The sequence below is a fragment of the Octopus bimaculoides genome, chromosome 14 (assembly GCF_046866305.1).
Source record: "Octopus bimaculoides isolate indiv1 chromosome 14, ASM4686630v1, whole genome shotgun sequence".
Classification (NCBI taxonomy): domain Eukaryota; kingdom Metazoa; phylum Mollusca; class Cephalopoda; order Octopoda; family Octopodidae; genus Octopus; species Octopus bimaculoides.
The window spans coordinates 25,225,589-25,246,929 of NC_142941.1; the positions used below are offsets into that span (position 1 = coordinate 25,225,589).

The 21,341-nt window shown below is 40.8% G+C and overlaps 2 protein-coding genes across 8 annotated transcripts in view; both read left to right on the forward strand.

Annotated features, from left to right (window-relative positions):
- Positions 1 to 21,341, forward strand: part of LOC149132649 (uncharacterized) — a 28,556-nt gene that overhangs the window by 4,008 nt on the left and 3,207 nt on the right. The window lies entirely within an intron of this gene.
- Positions 4,453 to 21,341, forward strand: part of LOC106881403 (golgin subfamily A member 7) — a 99,983-nt gene continuing 83,094 nt past the window's right edge. For all 7 annotated transcript variants that reach the window (XR_016244251.1, XR_016244250.1, XM_089362556.1 and 4 more), the window contains exon 1: positions 4,453 to 4,566. The gene's annotated coding sequence lies outside the window, so the exon portion shown is untranslated. The remainder of the gene's footprint in view (positions 4,567 to 21,341) is intronic.

The following is a 21,341-nucleotide window of genomic DNA, read 5'->3' on the forward strand; positions in this document are numbered from 1 at the left end:
TGGGCTAAAGTACGTGCACTGGGTTGCGAGAGTATCAATGTTGCCAGGTGGGCTTGCTCGGTAGAAACCCAACGTGGCATGGATGCTACGATTAAGTCTGTAGTTAACGAACAAGGACAGGAAATTGAAGGACAAGAGGAAATGTGCAAGGCCTTTCACGAGCACTTTGCTGCGTTGTTTGGGAGGAACGGGACATTGGACCATGGAGATTCCCTCCGGGATTTCCTGGCCGGTGGCCCATGTCCTTCGGCATGTGATGCTGAGCACTGTGATGGGCCTATCATGGCTGAGGAAATTATAGAGGTGCTTTCCGAGTGCCCCGGGGACAAGTCACCGGGATTGGATGGTCTACTTTATTAATTTTATAAAAGTATACCAGACTTGTTCGGGAACATACTGGCCAATGTTTACGCAAACTGGCAGCAGAGTGGGTGAATTCCCAAATCCGTGAGCTGAGGACTGGTGATACAGATCAGGAAGGACCTGAGCAAGCGGGATAACCTAAACAATTTTAGGCCCATTACTCTGCTAAACACAGAGTTAAAGATTTTGGCCCAGGTGTTAGCCAAGAGAAGGAGGATTGCTGTAGGTGACCTGGTAGGAGAGGCGCAGACATGCGCCATCTCAGGGAGGTCGATATTCAACAACCTTCATCTCATACGCTACACCATAGAGAAAGTGGGTAAAGGTGGGGCATTGGGGAATTTAGATCAGTCTAAGGCATTCGATAGGGTCAACAATCGGTATCTGGCAGCAGTCCTCCGGGCGGTCGAACTGGGCCTGACTTTCCGAGGCTTGATCGAAGCTATATATTGCAACAGCGAATCTGTAGTCTTGGTGAATGGGTTCTTCTCGAGCCCATTCGTGATTGAACATTTGGTTCGCCAGGGTTGCCCCTTGTCCCCGCTCCTGTATGTATTGACTCTTGAGCCACTGCTGCGGAGATTGGGGATGATGGGGGAGACCTGCGTAATTTATGTTATGGTAGAAGTGTGACGGCATATGCAGATGATATTGCCATCATCATATCTAATGAAGGGCAGCTACTTCATGAAGAAGATGCCATCAAAGGATACAAATCAGTAGCAGTGGCAAAATTAACCAGGAAAAATCAGTCGGCTTGCAACTCGGCACCTGGCAAGGCAAGTCGATGCCTCCTAATAGCGTCGTCGGACGCTGGACAGAGGCCCCAGTTAAATTTGTAACCCCAACACCACTACCCCTTCCCCTGTAAGACTGTCCGTTGTTTGTCTCTGGCCCCTCGTTTGTGCTGTTCTATGTATGCCTTTATAGGCAATAAAGAAATTCGCTCAGTGTTTGTTGATTCTTTGACATGCATTTGAGTCAAGCTGCCACATGCACACCAGCTCATGCGCACATTCACCTCACTTACTTGGAGACATGTGATAGCAAACAGAATATATTCATGTAGTGCTACAAACTTTCCTTCAATTAACCTTATATGTTAAAGCATTACCTCCAGTAATAAATATGTTATGACTTATTACAAACGTCTCACAAATTCCTATTTTCTTGTTATTACGTAAAAGATGGTGACCCTTCTTTCTCTTCTACTCATTAAATTATAGTGTGTCATTTAATCAACATTTCCACTATAAAATGGTAACCCTGATGTCACTATAAACCCATTAGAGAGCAACTGATATTTTGACAGTTTGCTTTTCTCAGCTTGACGAGCAACGAGCAACGGAGCCTGGGCTGGTAACTGAACACAGCAAGTTGCTGCTGGAGAAATGTCACAGCATGTGGCATCCCATGGAACAGTAAAAAAACTGTCATACCATCAGGCCTTTTACCGTCCCATCGGTGTAGCCCTGCTAGCTCAGGCTGGGATGGGAAGTTATGCTTTATGATTTCGTTAAAGGTGGCATGATGTGGAAGGTGGCCAGCATACATACTTTCCTGTCTTGTTTTTTGTCCGCCACTACATTCCTCCATGGCAAGATTTAATTTGTGTATACAAATTTAATTTGCGGTCCATGGGAAGAGCCGTCTTAACGATGCGTCCTGCCCAGCTCTTCGAAACGCCGGTGTTAAAACGGGGGTAGCTGATAAAGTAGAATGTTCTCTATGTGGCTTGTGTGTTTTCTCATCTACGTTTTGTTTGCAATGTCCTGTACCCATATATGCACCTATACATACAGGTGGATGTCGGTATGCACATACCTGTACGTATATATGCATATACTCATTTACTATTTATTTTTACATACATACATACATAAGCATTGACCTAGTTACAATATTCTCAAAGGATGTTGGGTTGGAGTTTGGTCAGGATAAATGTTGTTATAGGATTGTGAAAAGGAGGAAAACTATAAACCAGACTAGCAACATCTTCATCAATGATTTGACTGTTTCCTCTGTATTTGACGAGAAATGGTACAGGTATCTAGGGGTGGATGAAAACACATATTACAATGGGCACCTGTAACAAAGCACATGTCACTAGAGAATATTACAGGAGAATAAAGAAAATTTGAACCTCAGAACTCTCTGCATTCAATAAAACAGTGGCCCACAATGTGTTTGCAGTGCCAGTACTCATACCAGCATTTGGGCTGCTTGATTGGATGCATGATGAGATCTAAGCCATTTATGTGAAAACCCAAAAGAGACTAACAAACATACATAATTTCCACATAAACAGTGACGTAGACTGCCCCTACCTAAAACAAAAACAAGGCGGCAGAGGCCAAAATGCCTTTGAATGTCATATCAAATCCCTTCAGCAACATCTTTTAACCACCAAGTGTTGAAGTACATTCCTTGACTAAATTTGCATACATGTCGTTGATGACATCATAAGACTTGGAAGGCAGCTTCTTGAGCAGTTTATCATGGACCAATAGCTGGATTTCTACCTCCCACTTTGAAGGGTATGTGTTTGCATTCCAAGAATAGGAAATATCAACCAAGTACCGGATGCACAAAAGGGATAGAGATGCAGGAAAAGCAGTAGAATGTAACAGCTGATGCAGACTTTATGGAGTTCACACTGAAGATATCATCCATATCATAAGTAGTTGTCCGAAAATGTCATCATAGTATTATCTACCGATGAGACATGATGTTGTAGCTAGGACTCTCTATAAAGAAATCCATCAGGAAGATAACCCCAAGGACATAGAAATCAGAACTGACATTATGGTAGAAGCCATAGCCACTCATAATAAAAAGGAGTACTGATGGAATGTCTCAATGAAGACCTCAGTAAAGTGTAAGCACAACAGACCTGATATAATGAACTGGGATAGAGAAATAGAAACTGTGCACAGTTGTGGGAATTAGTTGCCCAGCAGATGTTAACATAAAAGAGAATACCTATGCTGAACTATTGAAAAATCTGCAGGTACTCTATCCAGATTACAAATTTAGGTTTATACCTGTAATTATTGGGACACTGGGTTATGTAACACACTGCATAAATAACAATCCCAAAGATGGAGCTTTGTATCTTTGTTGGAAACCGGCTCCCTCCTCAATGGAAGATTTATAATACGCAAAAAAATAGAAGATACATACATGCATACATTCATACATACATATACATTGGGGCCCTGGGATATGGTTAACACACTCCCTAAATATCAATGAGCTTGTGTAGATATGTAACTATAAGCATGAGAATACATACATAAAACATACAAATCTGCACATACATACATGCATACATGCATGCATACATACATACATACATACATACATACAAAAACACCCTGTTGTTGATGTTGAAATTCCAATGTAGAAACCTTGGATCTAGGTTAGAAACCGGTTCTTTCTCTATTGGCAAAAAGTCTTGAAATAAACTGAATAAGGATATACATATATACATACATAAATACATACATACATACATGCATGCATGCATGCATGCATGCATACATACATTCATGCATACATACATACATTCATGCGTACATACATACATACATACATTCATACATACATACATACATACATACATACATACATACATACACACATACATACATACATACAAAGTTGATTCAAAGACTACAGATCCAATCTATCACTGGAAGTGTAAAAAATCTATAAAACTTTCCAAAAGTTTATTATTTAGATATATATGAGCATGTCTAGTTATGCAACTATATGCATGAGAATACATACATAAAACAGGCAAATCTGCACATACATACATACATACATACATACATACAAAAATACACTGTTGTTCATGTTGAAATTCCAATGAAGGAGCCTTGGATCTAGGCTAGAAACGAGCTCTTTCTCTATTGGCAAGAAATCTTGAAATAAACTGAATAATGACACAGATACATACCTTACTGTTGATGTTGAAATTCCAATGAAGGAGCTCTGGTGGATCTAGGTTAGAAACCGCCTCTTTCTCTATTGGCAAAAAAAAAATCTTGAAATAAAACTGAATAATGACACAGATATTTTTTTACCAGTACGGGCTTCCGTACTTGCTGCAACTGTGACTGCTGTGTTCTGTTCACTTTGATTCGTGAATGTTGTTAGTACCCGGATGTTCAGCATTTCATTATGGCTTCCTTTGAGGTAAGTGTTATTTTAACTGATAAACATTACACTAATTTTCCAGAATCATTTTTCTCCGTTTTTTTGTTTCTGTTTTTCCTTTTTTTTGTGTGTGTTGCTCTGCACGAAGAAATCCTGCTTTTGTGTTTTGATAGCTCTTTACGGTCGTTTATTCATTCTTTTCTTTTTTGATATGTATTCGATCCGGTTGCAAACATCTGAAAACCTTTCTTAGATTCTCATCTTATTTGGTTGTGTCTCATTTTGGAATTAAGAGATCAATATATTTTTATTTTCCTTAAAAAGCATGATTAAATACTGTAATGATTTTTACCCTTCACACACACATATATATATATACACGGCATTTTACTGGTCAGAATGTTAACTTCGGTATTACTCTGAACAGTTTAATAGCGTAACTCTACTGCTCGATTGTATATGTATAAAAAAAAAATCTATTACTCATATTGAATGTGCTTTTTCGGACTCCTGGACAAATAACTGATCACACGCATACACGATATACGCCTGTTCGGTGAAACATACACAGGCCAGTTAGAATGAACTCAGTGTGAAATCTTAAATATATAATATATGTAAATGTAAGGTTTATATATATTATATATATATAAGGTTGACATGTATATTTATAAATGAATGTGTGTGTGTATATTTGTCCCCTACCACTGCTTGTCAACCAGTGTTGGTTTGTTTACCTTCACGTAGTGTAGCGGTTAGACAATAAAAAAAAATTCTGAAATAAATACCAGGCTTAAAAAAAAAAGTAATGTGGTTGATTTGTGCAACTGAAGCCTTTCAGGCGATGCCCCAGCTTAGCCGCAGTTCACTGGCTAAAACAAATAACACACACACACACACATATAAAAACAATAGCAGAGATACCCGGCGTTGCTCGGGATTAAAACGGCATAGTTTTTTATTGATTTACTTGTTTCAGTCATGTGACTGCAGCCATGCTGGAGCACCGCCTTTAGTCGAACAAATAGATCCCAGAATTAATTCTTTGTAGGCCTAGTACTTATTCTATCAGTGTCTTTTATCGAACCGCTAAGTTACTGGGACGTAAACACAGCAACATCGGGTGTCAAGCAATGGTAGGGGTACAAACACACACAAATATATACATATATATGACAGTCTTCTTTCAGTTTCCATGTACGAAATCCACTCACAAGGCTTTGGTCGGGCCTGGAGCTATAATTTATATATATATATATATATATATATATATATTACTCATTTACTGTTTTACTTGTTTCAATCAAATGAATTCGTTTGGGTAGTTCTCGAGTTTTAGTAATGCACACATAAAGGAGCACTCCGTCGGTTACGACGATGAGGGTCCCAGCTGATACAATCAACAGAACAGCTTGCTTGTGAAACTAACTTGCAAGTGACTGAGCAATCCACAGACACGTGTACCCCTAACGTAGTTCTCAGGGAGATTCAGCATGACACAGAGTGTGACAAGGCTGGCCCTTTAAAATACAAGTACTACTCATTTTTGCCAGCTGAGTGGACTGGAGCAACGTGAAATAAAGTGTGTTGCTCAAGGACACAACGCATTGCCGAGAATTGAACTCACAACCTTACGTTCATGAGCTGAAAGCCCTAACCACTAAGCCACATCCCTTCACAATGCACACATACACAGAGACAGACACACATTCTCAGTTTTTCGTATATATATATATATATATATATATATATATATATATATATATATATATATACACGTGTGTATGTATACGTATGTATATATATATATATATATGTATGTATGTACAAAAAAAGCGTCTTTTTTATGGTGAGCTCAACTCTGGTAAGCAACCACAACATAAGCCAAGAAAAAGGTATAAAGACTGAAGGAAAACCTGAAGAAACTAGATATGAACAAAAGTGATTGGGAAAATGATACTCAAGATTGGAACAAAGTGGAAAGGCGCCGTTAGGACTGGTTGTAATGCCTGGAAGAAAAAGATGATCCAGCACTCTGAACTTAAAAGGGCCTGTCACAAAGGAACAATTGGAACTGTAATCAACAGTGAACATTGGATATGTATTATATGTGACCATGTTCTGTTGTCAAAAGCAGGATATGTAAACCATATGAAGTCACATGAAAATCATAATGCCTGGATAGGTAATGATCTTGGACACCAACCACCTCTTACAACTTGTGTCATATGTCAAAAAACTTGTAAGACAATATCTGGACTCAAAAGACATATGCTACTTCACAAAAACATTCCTTCAGAATCAGATTCCAAAGGGCGAAGTTATAGAAGAAAATTAATATCTGTCACTTGTGTTTTGTGACTTGTGTTTTAAACCCTGTCAGTCAGCAGCTGGTCATAAGAGTCATCGAAGGGCTCATCAACGGAATGATTGTACTTTGTGGTGTAAGTGTTGATGGGACGGCTATCATCTCTCAGGATGAAGCAATCATCATGTATATACATGTAAGTATATATATGCTGAGACCTCCTTCAGTCATGACTGACCATGGGATTGCAACTAGTATGTTACCCTCCCAGGCACAAGTCTGGGCAAGGTTGTTTATGGAAGAGCAGCATACCAGCCTCCCCTCTCCACGCCACTGATGTTATCCAAGGGAAAGGCAAGGTCCGATACATCTTGGCACCTGTGACGTCACTACTCATTTCCACAGCTGAGTGAACTGGAGCAACATGAAATAAAGTGTCTTGCTCAAGAACACAACATGCAGCCTGGTCAGGGATTCAAACTCACAACCTCACGATCATAAGTTCAACCCTCTAACCACTGAGCCATGTGCCTTCACAAGTATATATATATGTATATATAGACAGCTGCAGGAGAAATACCTAGCCAAAGATAAACCACTGTACCTGGCTTTCGTTAACATGGAGAAAGCTTTTGACAGGGTCCCCCGTACCCTTATCTGGTGGTCAATGAAGAAACTAGGGATAGATGAATGGTTAGTGAGAGCTGTGCGAGCCATGTACAGGGACGCTGTCAGTAAGGTAAGGGTTGGCAACAAGTACAGTGAAGAATTCCGGCTAGAGGTAGGGGTCCACCAAGGTTCAGTTCTCAGTCCCCTCCTATTTATCATAGTCCTCCAGGCAATAACAGAGGAATCAAGACAGGATGCCCCTGGGAGCTCCTCTATCTTGATGACCTTGCTCTAATTGCTTAGTCACTATCAGAACTAGAGGAGAAGTTTCAGGTGTGGAGGCAAGGATTAGAATCGAAGGGCCTTAGAGTCAACCTAGCTAAAACCAAAGTCCTAATAAGTAGGAAGGTAGACAAACCACAAACTCCTTCAGGTAGATGGCCCTGCTCGATCTGTAGAAAAGGTGTAGGTAGAAACTCTATAAGATGTACCCAGTGTAAGCTATGGACACAAGAGGTGCAGCAATATCAATGGAAAGCTAACTAGGAAGATAGTTTTTGTATGTGGCAGATGCTCAGGAGCAATAAACACTGAAAATGTGCAGAGAACAACTTTGGCCACATTCCAGGGAGAAAAACTAGAAGTAGTTGATAGCTTCCGTTACCTAGGTGACCAAGTCAGTAGTGGAGGAGGGTGCGCTGAAAGTGTAGCTGCTAGAATAAGAATAGCCTGGGAAAAGTTCAGAGAGCTCTTACCTCTGCTGGTGACAAAGGGCCTCTTGCTCAGAGTAAAAGGCAGACTGTATGACGCATCTATACGAACAGCCATGCTACATGGCAGTGAAACATGGGCCGTGACTGCTGAGGACATGCGTAAGCTCGCAAGAAATGAAGCCAGTATGCTCCGATGGATGTGTAATGTCAGTGTGCATATTCGACAGAGTGTAAGTACCTTGAAAGAAAAGTTGGACCTAAGAAGCATCTGTTGTGTGCAAGAGAGACGATTGCGCTGGTATGGTCATGTGGTGAGAATAGATGAGGATAGCTGTGTGAAAATGTGATACATCCTGGCAGTTGAGGGCACCTGTGGAAGTGATAGACCAAGGAAGACCTGGGATGAGGTGGTGAAGCATGACCTTCAAACATTAGGCCTCACCGAGGCAATGACTAGTGACCGAGTCCTTTGGAAATATGCTGTGCGTGAGAAGACCCAGCAAGCCCACCTATGCATACCTTTCCTTCATTGGACACTAAACTCTGCTTGCGAAGATCTGTTGGGGCAAGTGAAATCAAAATCGTGATTTATCCAAATTCGATGACTGGCACCTGTGCCAGTGGAGCACTAACAGCACCGTCCAAGGATGATCATTGCTAGAGCAGCTGTCTGGCTTCCATGCCGGTGGCACGTAAATAGCACCATTTGAGCATGATCATTACCAGTGTCGCCTTACTGGCGCATGGAAAAACATTCGAACGAGGTCGTTGCCAGTGTCGCTGGACTAGCCCTTATGCCAGTGGCACGTGAAAGCACCCACTACACCCTCAGAGTGGTTGGCGTTAGGAATGGCATCCAGCTGTAGAAACTCTGCCAGATCAGATTGGAGCCTGGTGCAGCCATCTGATTCGCCAGTCCTCAGTCAAATCGTCCAACCCATACCAGCATGGAAAGCGGACGTTAAACGATGATGATGATATATATATATATATATATATATATATATATATATATATATATATATATATATATATATATATATATATATACACACACACACACACACACACACACACACATATATATATATATATATATATATATATATATATATATAAAGGCGCAGGAGTGGCTGTGTCGTAAGTAGCTTACTTACCAACCACATGATTCCGGGTTCAGTCCCACTGCACGTCACCTTGGGCAAGTGTCTTCTACTATAGCCTTGGGCTGACCAAAGCCTTGTAAATGGATTTTGTAGACGGAAACTGAAAGAAGCCCATCATATATATATATATATATGTATATGTATATAGATAGATAAACTTAGAAATGCATGCGTGGTGTTCAATCATATAATAATATAAATAAAATATACATATATATATGGGTACATGATGTCACAAAACGTAAGCAACATGAAGTACGAAGACAAACTTGGATATGCAAATAAGAGAAACATGGAAAACAAGACAAGTAACATAAAGAACGATCTTTCATCAGTTGTCGGCTGTCCATCTACTCCTCATTTTGAGCATTTAACGACAATTTGAGGCTTCGAAAGGCAGTTGTTTCTGCCAACCACAATAAAATTTGGGATTTGCGGAGAGTTTAAGTTGGTAACAAAAACAGGACAGTGGAGACATACAACAAACCAAATGTAAACAAACATGGAGGGCCGTTAGGCCAGACATGTAGATGTTTGTATCCCACAACATTGCTCGACAACCAATGTTGGTGTGTTTATGTCCCCATAACCTAGTTGTTCAGCAAAAAAGACCAATAGAATAAGTACTAGGCTTACAAAGAATAAGTCCTGGGGCTGTTTTGCTCGACTAAAGGTGGTGTTCCAGCATAGCCGCAGTCAAATTACTGAAACAAGTAAAAAGATAACAGAATGTGTATATATGTATATATATAGATATATATATGTGTTCGTGTGTGTATATGTGTATGTATGTACATATATATGTATGTATATATGTATGTATGTATGTATATATGTACGTATATATATGTATATATGTATGTATATATGTATGTATATGCATATATATATATATATATGCGAGTAAAAATAAATACAAAAAAGGTTGTTTTTTTGTATGATTGTGTATAGAGGAATATATTATTTTGTTTAAAAGAGTTCCAACACTGTCTGTTTTTTATGTTTTATTTATATTCCTGCAGAACCAATGTGGGGTATAGTATATGGAATATACAATATATAATATAAAATAAAAATGGATGGCACCATGAAAGAAAGTATTGAATGTAGATGAAATATTGAGTGTTCAATATAAAGGATCAAATATATAAATATATAAATATAAATATATAAAGGCGACTCGAGTTTCAGGGCTATTTCCCTTCGTCATGGCCGGTATGACAGACTTTATTTATATATTTGATCCTTTATATTGAACACTCAATATTTCATCTACATTCAATACTTTCTTTCATGGTGCCATCCATTTTTATTTTATTTTATTTTATATTATATATTGTATATTCCATATTCTATACCCCACATTGGTTCTGCAGGAATATAAATAAAACATAAAAAACAGACAGTGTTGGAACTCTTTTAAACAAAATAATATATATATATATATATGCATATTTATGATGGCCGTCCACTTGTGACCGAGGAAGACCATTGCTGACCTTCAGGAACATTGTGCACTCTAGGACTAACTTATATTTTGCATTTGCGGCTCTGTTGGTGGCTAATGAGCCCTGCTCTTGACAAGCATACACAACTGCAAATATTGCAGACCAAGCTTTCCCCATTCACTATACGAGCCATGCGCTTTCGTACAGCTTGCTTAAGTTCTTCATGCCGGATATGTGCTCTCTCAAAAGTGTCGATCCCCTCCTTAACCTGCTTCCTCCATCTGTGGCGATGACAGGCATTGTTCTCCCAGCCAGTGTCCTGCATATCACAAGCCTTTAATGAGGACTTGACACAGTCCTTAAAGTTCAGCCTTGGTTTCTGCCGGAGTCTCCTTCCATTCACAAATTCTCCATAGAGCATCTGCTTAGGAATCTTGCTATCCTTCATTCTAATAAGGTGTCCAGTCCCACGTAACCGGTGCTTGTTCACCACTGCCTCAATACTCAAGACATCAGCTGTCCTCAGGACCTGTGTGTCTGGAATTTTTGAGGTCCAGCCAGCATTGAGAATGTGTCTGAGACATCTCTGATGAAGGTGTTTGAGGACCCTTACCTGACGTTTGTACAGAGTCCATGTCTCACAAGAGTAGAGGAGCAATGTCAGTACACATGCACGGTACACAGCAACTTTTGTTTGCCTTGCGATGCCATGCTGGGACCAGACACGAGACTGAAGAGACCGGAAGGAATTAGTTGCTCTCTGCAACCTGAGAGATATTTCCTCATCCAGGGAGCAAGAACAGCTGAGTGTGCTGCATATATATATATGTACATACCTACATATATATTGGGTTGGCAACTAGATCCCACTGTTTTTTTTAATTTAAATTTTTTTAAAGTTTTAATAAAAAGTAACAGCTAATTAATCAATAATGTATTCACCCTTGTTTTTTACAACTTCTTCCCAACGTTCAACAAAATTTTCAATACCTCATTGGTTGAAATAACCCGATTTCAACTCGAAAAATTGATCCAAGCATGCTCTCAGTTCTGCATCAGTATGGAACAAAACTCCGTACATAGCATTTGAAAGAGATCAAAAGAGGAGGAAATTCATTGGTGCCAAATCAGGAGAGTACAGCGGGTGTGGCAGCACTTCCCAGCCATGCGCTTGAATGGCTTCCTTGGTCATATTGGCAATATAAGGGTGGACGTTGTCATACAGCAGAAGAACTCCATGCACAACATCATTTTACACGGATGAAGCTCTTGTTTCACGTGTGGTGTCGCTTGTTTACCGGGACTAAGGCATACCTTACGCTGCTTCATATTGATGTACAGGCACCATATTTCGTCGCCAGTAACGATTCAGTAAAGAAATATATTTATGTATTTACTATCGATTTTGTTATCGTAAGCATGCTTATTCGTATTATTTCATCACTTTATAGTTTTGTACCTTGTATTGCTATTCATTTAGGTTAATTACCGTAACTTAATATGATACAACATTAATGGTTAATTATATTTACACTCCATCTTTAATTTTCCTTCCTTATAAACGTTTTATTTACGTTAGTTGTATATAAAGAATTCATTGGATTCTCTCCCTTTCTTCCAAATTACAATGAATTTTTATTACCATTATTATTAACTTTAAGATTTGTCTGCGGTTCATTATGTCTTCCTTTAATTTAAACTCTTAGTAGAGCGTTCATAGCCTCTCTCCCTAAACAGCTCCCTGTAAACTAGTGTTCTTGTTTCTAACAGTCATTTAACTTAGCTTTATAGTGGTAGTCCTCGTATGTAACCTTAGCATTCAGTGCAAGTCTTGCATTTTTAATATGGTTCCCTGAAGATTAAATTATATGTATACCAGCATCTCTTACTTCTTTGGAGTAGAGTGCATATAATTTTTGAAACATATGTAGGAATTAAAGGAACTTATTGATTATATGCATTTTGTTCCATTTATTATTATTCTTTATATCAACTCAAAATACATCACTTTAACATGGAAACCCTTTATCCGGGCTTGATATCCCAGTTTTTTTGTGTGTTTTTTGCTGCCCTGGTAACTATTAACATATTTGCATTATCAAAGTTTTTCAACCAAGATAATATTAATATATACATCCATATATATATATATATAAGGCAGGATGTGTGTATGTGTACGTGATTGTACTTTATGCACGTCCACAAATTAGCATGCATGTCGCTCCAATTTTAGGAGGAGATTCGGAATGACTCTATCTGCATTTTTGTCAACTTTTTCTCTCAGAGGCACCTGCGTATAGCTGTAAAAGCGATAAACTTTTACCAATTTTGAAGTTTGGTGACATGGCGAAGTCAAATCTGTACATACGTGAGTGAAGGAGAGAGAGAGAGAGAGACAGACAGACAGGCAGACAGAAATAGTGTGTTTGTGACAGGGAGAGATACAAACAAACAAAAAAAATGAAAAAGTGGGAAAGGAAGACAGAAAGCAAAGAAAATTTTTCTAAACAAGACAGATTTTGTTTGCCAGCGTCTAACAAAAAAAAAAAAGGAAAAAAGAACGAAAAAGTGGAAGAGGGAAACAAAGCGTATTACGAAAGAAAATGTAGGTAAGGAAGACAGAGTAAGTGTAAAATGTAAAATGCATTTTTTTCTTAAACATGAGATATAGTTTAAAATATACAATGTTTTTAATTAAAATATATTTATTTTAAATCATTTATTTATTTTAAATCGTTCATCTTTCTACCCCCCCCCCCCCCCAACCCTCTCACTCACACACACGCACCTATACTACTTTGGGAGTGAAAGAGTTTTGTTTATATTTCACAACTATGAAACAAAAACGGATGTAACAATTTGTCAGTCACCCCCCCCCCCCCCCAACTCGTTTTTTGGACCACAAAAAGGGTTTGGTAATTTTTCAGATTAACACCCTCACGATTTCCACTAGGGTGTTACGGTTAGGGTTTTACGGTTAGGCTTAGGGTTAAGGTTAGTGTCAGGATTAGGGTTGGTGTTAGGGTTACGGTTTTAGGGTCAGGGTTAGGGTTAGAGTTAACCTAGAAGGGACAGGCCCCTTATTTTTTGGTTAAGGCTGTTGGTAAGTTTTCCTAAGTTACTCCAATCCACATCCCCAATGCAAACCTTCAGATCAACCTTCTATGCAGATCTCTAATGCAACTTTAAAAAATACAGTCAATGAGTGGAAATAACCAATAAACTGATTCCTTATGATATTTCCCAATCAAATTGCCAGCAAACCATTTTCAGCCAAACCAATTTCAACGGATTTCGCTCAAATCTGATGTCGATGTTACTTATTTTGGTTTGAAATAAAGCACTTGATCACTTAATAATCCTAGCTTAATCCCTAGAAGTGCCGGGCTATACTGCTAGTAAATTATATATGTGTGTGTGTGTGTGTGTGTATGTGTATATATATATATATATATATATATATATATATATATATAATAATAATAATTTTCCCAGAGGATGTAGCAACCGTTACCAAACAAAGATGAAATCTAACGAGATTCTAAAGATTTAATAATAGTTATGTATGTGTTTTTTCGTGTTTTGTTCGAATGGTAACCACTCCTGAAGAAGTGCCAAATGTCTAAATCCAATGGACCAGTCACTGGATAAGTATGGCACAGAAATGTTAACATAGAGTGGTGAATAAATCGATATATCGAATTTGAAGTCTCTGTCTCTTTTGAATATGAAAATTTAAAAGTTTAAAAACCTTATAATATATATATATATATATATATATGTATGTATATATAACGTCCCCTTTCCATGCTAGCATGTGTTGGACGGTTTGACTAAGGACTAGTGAACCAGATGGCTACACCAGGCTCCAATCTGATTTGGCACAGTTTCTACAGCTAGATGCCCTTCCTAACAAAAAACCACTTAGAGAGTGTAGTGGGTGCTTTTACATGCCTCCGGCACGAAGGCCAGTCAGGCGGTACTGGCAACGGCCACGCTCAAAATGGTGTATTTTACGTGCCACCTACACAGGAGCCAGTCTGGCGGCACTGGCAACGATCTTGCTCGAATGTCTTTACAAGTGCCAGGAAGGCAACGCTGGGCACAGGTGCCATCACAATTTCGCTTTCGCTTGCCCCAACAGGTCTTCGCAAGCCGAGTTTAGTGTCTAATGAAGGAAAGTACGCATAAGTGGGCTGGCTACACCCCTGGCAGAGGCCTTGGATTTAGGTCTCACTTGGCTTGCCGGGTCTTCTCACGCACCACTGCATATTTCCAAAGGTCTCGGTCAGAAGTCATCGCCTCGGTGAGGCCCAATGTTCGAACGTCGTGCCTCACCACCTCATCCCAGGTCTTCCTGGGCCTACAACTTCCACAGGTTCCCTCAACTGCTAGGGTGTGGCACTATTTCACACAGCTCTCCTCATCCATTCTCGATACATGACCATACCAGCGCAATCATCTCTCTTGCACACTACAACTAATGCTTCTTAGGTTCAACTTTTCTCTCAAGGTACTTACACTCTGTCTACTATGCACACTAATATTACACATCCATCGGAGCATACTGGCTTCATTCCTTGCGAGTCTATGCATGTCCTCAGCAGTCACAGCCCATGTTTCACTGCCATGAAGCATGGCTGTTTGTACACATGCGTCATACAGTCTGCCTTTTACTCTGAGTGAGAGGCCCTTTGTCACCAGCAGAGGTATGAGCTCTCTGAAATTTGCCCAGGCTATTCTTATTCTAGCAGCTACACTTGGTCACCTAGATAGTGGCCAAAGTTGTTTTCTACATATTTTCAGTGTTTATTGCTCCTGAACATCTGCCACATACAAAGACTAACTTCCTAGTTAACCTTCTTTCATATTGCTGCACCTCTTATGTGTCCATAGCTTGCACTGGGTACATCTTATAGAGTTTCTACCTACGCCTTTTCTACAGATCGAGCAGGGCCATCTACCTGAAGGGGTTTGTGTTTGGTCTACCTTCCTACTTATTAGGACTTTGGTTTTAGCTAAGTTGACTCTAAGGCCCTTCGATTCTAGTCCTTGCTTCCACACCTGAAACTTCTCCTCTAGTTCTGATAGTGACTCAGCAATTAATGCAAGGTCATCAGCATAGAGGAGCTCCCAGGGGCATCCTGTCTTGAATTCCTCTGTGATCGCCTGGAGGACTATGATAAATAGGAGGGGGCTGAGGACTGAACCTTGGTGGACCCCTACCTCTACCCGGAATTCTTTACTGTACTCGTTACCAACCCTCACCTTACTGACAGCGTCTCTGTACATCACTCGCACAGCTCTCACTAACCATTCTTCTATCCCTAGTTTCCTCATTGACCACCAGATAAGGGATCGGGAGACCCTGTGAAAGGCTTTCTCCATGTCAACGAAGGCCAGGTAGAGAGGTTTATCTTTGGCTAGGTATTTCTCCTGCAACTGTCTTACTAGAAATATAGCATCAGTGGTGCTTATGGATAAAACTTACTTGGAAATGGATATATATATATATATAAATATATATCATCATCATCATCATCATCGTTTAACGTCCGCTTTCCATGCTAGCATGGGTTGGACGATTTGACTGAGGACTGGTGAAACCGGATGGCAACACCAGGCTGCAGTCTAATTTGGCAGAGTTTCTACAGCTGGATGCCCTTCCTAACGCCAACCACTCAGAGAGTGTAGTGGGTGCTTTTACGTGTCACCCGCACGAAAACGGCCACGCTCAAAATGGTGTCTTTTATGTGCCACCCGCACAAGCCAGTCCAGGGGCACTGGCAACGATCTCACTCGAAAATCCTACGAGAGCCAGTCAGGCGGTACTGGCAACGGCCACGCTCAAAATGGTGCATCTCATGTGCCACCCGCACAAGAACCAGTCCAGGGACACTGGCAACGATTTTACTTGGCTTGCCGGGTCTTCTCACGCACAGCACATTTCCAAAGGTCTCGGTCAGTAGTCATCGCCTCGGTGAGGCCCAATGTACGAAGGTCTTGCCTCACCACCTCAGCCCAGGTCTTCCTGGGCCTACCTCTTCCACGGGTTCCCTCAACTGTTAGGGTGTGGCACTTTTTCACGCAGCTATCCTCATCCATTCTCACCACATGTCCATACCAGCGCAATCGTCTCTCTTGCACACCACAACTGATGCTTCTAATGTTCAGCTTTTCTCTCAAGATACTTACACTCTGACGGGTATTCACATTGACATTACACATCCAACGGAGCATACTGGCTTCATTCCTTGCGAGCTTACGTATGTCCTCAGCAGTCACAGCCCATGTTTCACTGCCATGTAGCATGGCTGTTCGTACGCATGCGTCATACAGTCTGCCTTTTACTCTGAGTGAGAGTCCCTTTGTCGCCAGCAGGGGTAAGAGCTCTCTAAACTTTGCCCAGGCTATTCTTATTCTAGCAGCTACACTTTCAGCGCACCCACCTCCACTACTAACTTGGTCGCCCAGATAGCGGAAGCTATCGACTACCTCTAGTTTTTCACCCTGGAATGAGATAGAAGTTGTTTCCTGTTTGTTTACAGTCTTTATTGCACCTGAACATCTGCCACAAAAAAAAACTAACTTGCTAGTTAACCTGCCTTTGATGTTGCTGCACCTCTTATGTGTCCATAGCTTGCACCGGGTACATCTTATAGAGTTACTACCTACTCCTTTTCTACATACTGAGCAGGGCCATCTACCTGAAGGGGTTTGTGTTTTATCTACCTTCCTACTTATTAGGATTTTGGTTTTAGCTAGGTTGACTCTAAGGCCCTTCAATTCTAGACCTTGCTTCCACACCTGAAACTTCTCCTCTAGTTCTGATAGTGACTCCGAAATTAGGGCAAGGTCATCAGCATAGAGGAGCTCCCAGGGGCAACCTGTCTTGAACTCCTCTGTGATTGCCTGGAGGACTATGATAAATAAGAGGGGGCTGAGGACGGAACCTTGGTGGACCCCTACCTCTACCCGGAATTCATTGCTGTACTCATTTCCAACCCTCACCTTACTGGCAGCATCTCTGTACATGGCTCGCACAGCTCTCACTAACCATTCTTCTATCCCAAGTTTCCTCATTGACCACCAGATAAGGGATCGGGAGACCCTGTCAAAGGCTTTCTCCATGTCAACGAAAGCCAGGTACAGAGGTTTATCCTTAGCTAGGTATTTCTCCTGCAACTGTCTCACTAGAAATAAGGCATCAGTAGTGCTTTTACCTGGCACAAACCCAAACTGCATCTCATCTAAATTGATTCGCTCCCTAATTAGTTGGGCTATGACCCTCTCCGTGACTTTCATAACCTGATCTAACAGCTTGATGCCTCTGTAATTATTTGTATCTAAAGCGTCACCTTTACCTTTGTAGCAGTTGACTATGATGCTGCTACACCAGTCATTGGGTATGACTACTTCGTGTATCACCTGGTTCGTAATACGGGTGACTAGGCTATAGCCAACACTGCCAGATATTTTGAGCATCTCTGCAGTGATTCCTGATGGGCCGGGGGCTTTCCCGGTCTTCATACTCTTAATTGCTTTATCTACCCTGGTACTATCAACTCGGATAGCTGGTCCCTCTATTGGGTCAACATACGGCAGGCTCTCTTTCTCCCATTCATTCTCTTTATTAAGCAATCTATCGTAGTGGCATCTCCAGACCTCTTTCTTTGCATCCTCATTTAGTGCAAGCGTACCATCATCCATGCGAACACATTTCTCTCCTACAACATCACTATTCTCTCTCCTACACTGTTTTGCAACACGAAATACCTCGAGTCTTTGGTCCTCACGGCGCAGAACATTGGCAAATCTTTCCTTATCTGCTTCCCCTCTGGCTAAATAAACCTGTCGCCTAGCCTCCCTTCTGGCACATTGGTACAATTCCCTGCTACCACCGTTCTTCCAGTCCTTCCAAGCCTGTTTCTTTTGTCTAATAGCCCTGTCTACCTCCTTGTTCCACCACCACGTTACTCTGGGTCGGGAGGGGACCTTACACCACCCACAAATCTGGTCGGTGGCTTTCAACAGGTTGTCCCGCAGAAATCTCCAATTGTCTTCCACGTTGTATGATGCTATATCCCCTTCTATTTCGTTAAATGCTTCAAATAACTTGTCTTTAAGTCTCTGTCCGTTTGCAGGGTCTTTAAGCTTCCACACCCTTCTCCTCCAAGCCTGTCTAATTCTGGGCACCCATTTTGCCTTGATCCCAAAGTCGCTAACTACTAATCTATGTTGTGGGGTACATTCTTCGCCAGGGTAGGTTTTGGCATTTATAAGCCGCCCTCTTTCCCTATTTCTGGCGAGGATGTAGTCGATTTGGCTAGAGTGTCTGCCGGAGCGGTAGGTGACTAGGTGACTGGCAGGTTTCCTGAAGTTGGTATTGCAGACCATAAGATCGGTTGCATCACAGAACTCCAGCAGTCTGGTTCCCTCCTCGTTGCGGGAACCGAAGCCATAGCCTCCATGTATGCCATGGAAGCCTCCAGCACGACGTCCGACATGACCGTTGAAGTCTCCAGCCACAAAGAGAAGGTCCTCGTCACTTGTCGACGAGGTAGTTTGCAAGAGGGTGTCATAGAATTGGTCTTTCAGACCATCTAGTAGCCCCGGTTGAGGTGCATAGGCTGAGATGACAGTAGCTAATCTATGATGAAGCACTAGTCTGATCTTAAGTACTCTGTCACTTACTCTAACGACCTCGATTACCTTATCCACCCATTTCTCCGCTAGAAGTATTCCTACGCCCCCGACCCCGTCAGTGTTCCCTGCCCAGAAAATCTTGTACCTGTGTTCTTTGCCTGTGAGGAACCTCGCAGAACCTCCTCTCCATCTTACTTCCTGGATGCAGCACATATCTACGCGTCTCCGTTCAAGCATCTCAACAATTTCACCAGATCTACCTTTCAGCGTGCTGACGTTGAGAGTGCCAATCCTAACAGTATGGGTGTTGGGAGTGTGGGCCTGTAGCCTGGGAAGGGGAAAAGCAGTGTCGTGTACCTGAAAAGAAAACTTGCAATTGGAAGAATTCATAAGCAAAACAATACCTACAACCTGCAAACATTACTCAAACTTAATGCGCTACCCAAAGGTAGGGGAGAGGATGGCCAAGGCCACTAGATGGGTTCCGGGAGACAGCCGAGGATGACAGGATGACAGAGGAATGCACTTCCGGTGGAGGGGGTGGGAGGGCGGGTGTACCATCAGCGAGGAGATAGGGCTCTTAATGGTAGATTTTAAATATTTGAGAGACAACAATGCATAAATCGTAATTTTTAAAAGAGCAATGAAATCTAGGTGAATAGAATATATACGTAGCATGAATTTAGGAAGCTTAGAAAATGAATAAGTATGAATTTAAGACAAAAACTGAATTCAATTGAATTTCATGGAGAGAAACAAGATAAATAATAGAGGGCAGACTAAAGCGCGAAGGTATGAGATGTTTGAGGCCGTAAATAAATAAAAATTTCTATCTTATCTGCATCTTGGAGACATATATATATATATATATATATATATATATACAAACTGTCCGATGAACGGGAACGTGAAACTCAGAGTAACGGTTTTTTTGTTATATTTCTGCTGCTTTTAAATAAAGTATATATATATATATATATATATATATCTACATATACATATATGTATATACATATGCATATATGGGCAGAGGACGTCACAGAACATAAACAACATGAAATACGCAAACATGGAATACAAACTTTTTTTTGTGAGCAACAAAAGAAACAAATGGAAAACAAGCCAAGTAAAATAAAGAACGACCCTTCATCAGTTGTCGGCTGTTCGAGCAATTCATGACAAGATACGCCTTCGAAAAAAGTGTTGCTCCTGCAAAGCAAATTAAATGAAATTTGGGATTTTGCAGAGGCTCAAAGTTGGTAACAAAAACAGGAAAGTGAAAACAAACAGGAAGGGCTGCTAAGCCTAAACGAAGTGAGGTGGTGAACGCTGGAGGAACAAGCTTTGACAAGAGACAGACAAGAATGCATCTGATCTCTGCTGCTGGTGAGAAGGAAAGAAAGAAACTCAAGTTAGTAAAAGAAAGATTTCTAATGGTCACGTGCGAGCAACAAGAGAGCAAAGGAGGAAGAGAGAGGGACGGACAGAGGACCTGAATTTCTTTCTTTGTTTCTGATCAGCTGCAGGGATCAGACGCATTCTTGTCTGTCTCTTGTCAAATCTTGTTCTACCAGCATTCACCACCTCACCTTGTTTAGGCTTAGCAGCTCTTCCTGTTTATTTTCACTGTCTTGTTTTTGTTACTAGACACTCCACAAAATCCCAAATTTTATTTAATTTGCTTTGCGGGAGCAACTGTTTTGTTGAAGGCGTATCTTGTATTGAATTGCTCGAAATACGGAGTAGAAAAACACCTGACAACTGATAAAGGGTCATTCTTCATGTTACTTGTCTTGTTTTCCACTTGTTTCTTTTGTTGTTCGCAAAAAAATGTTTGTATTCCATGTTTTCATATTTCATGTTGTTTATGTTCTGACATCTTCTGCCCATATATGCATATGTATATACATATATATGTAAGTAT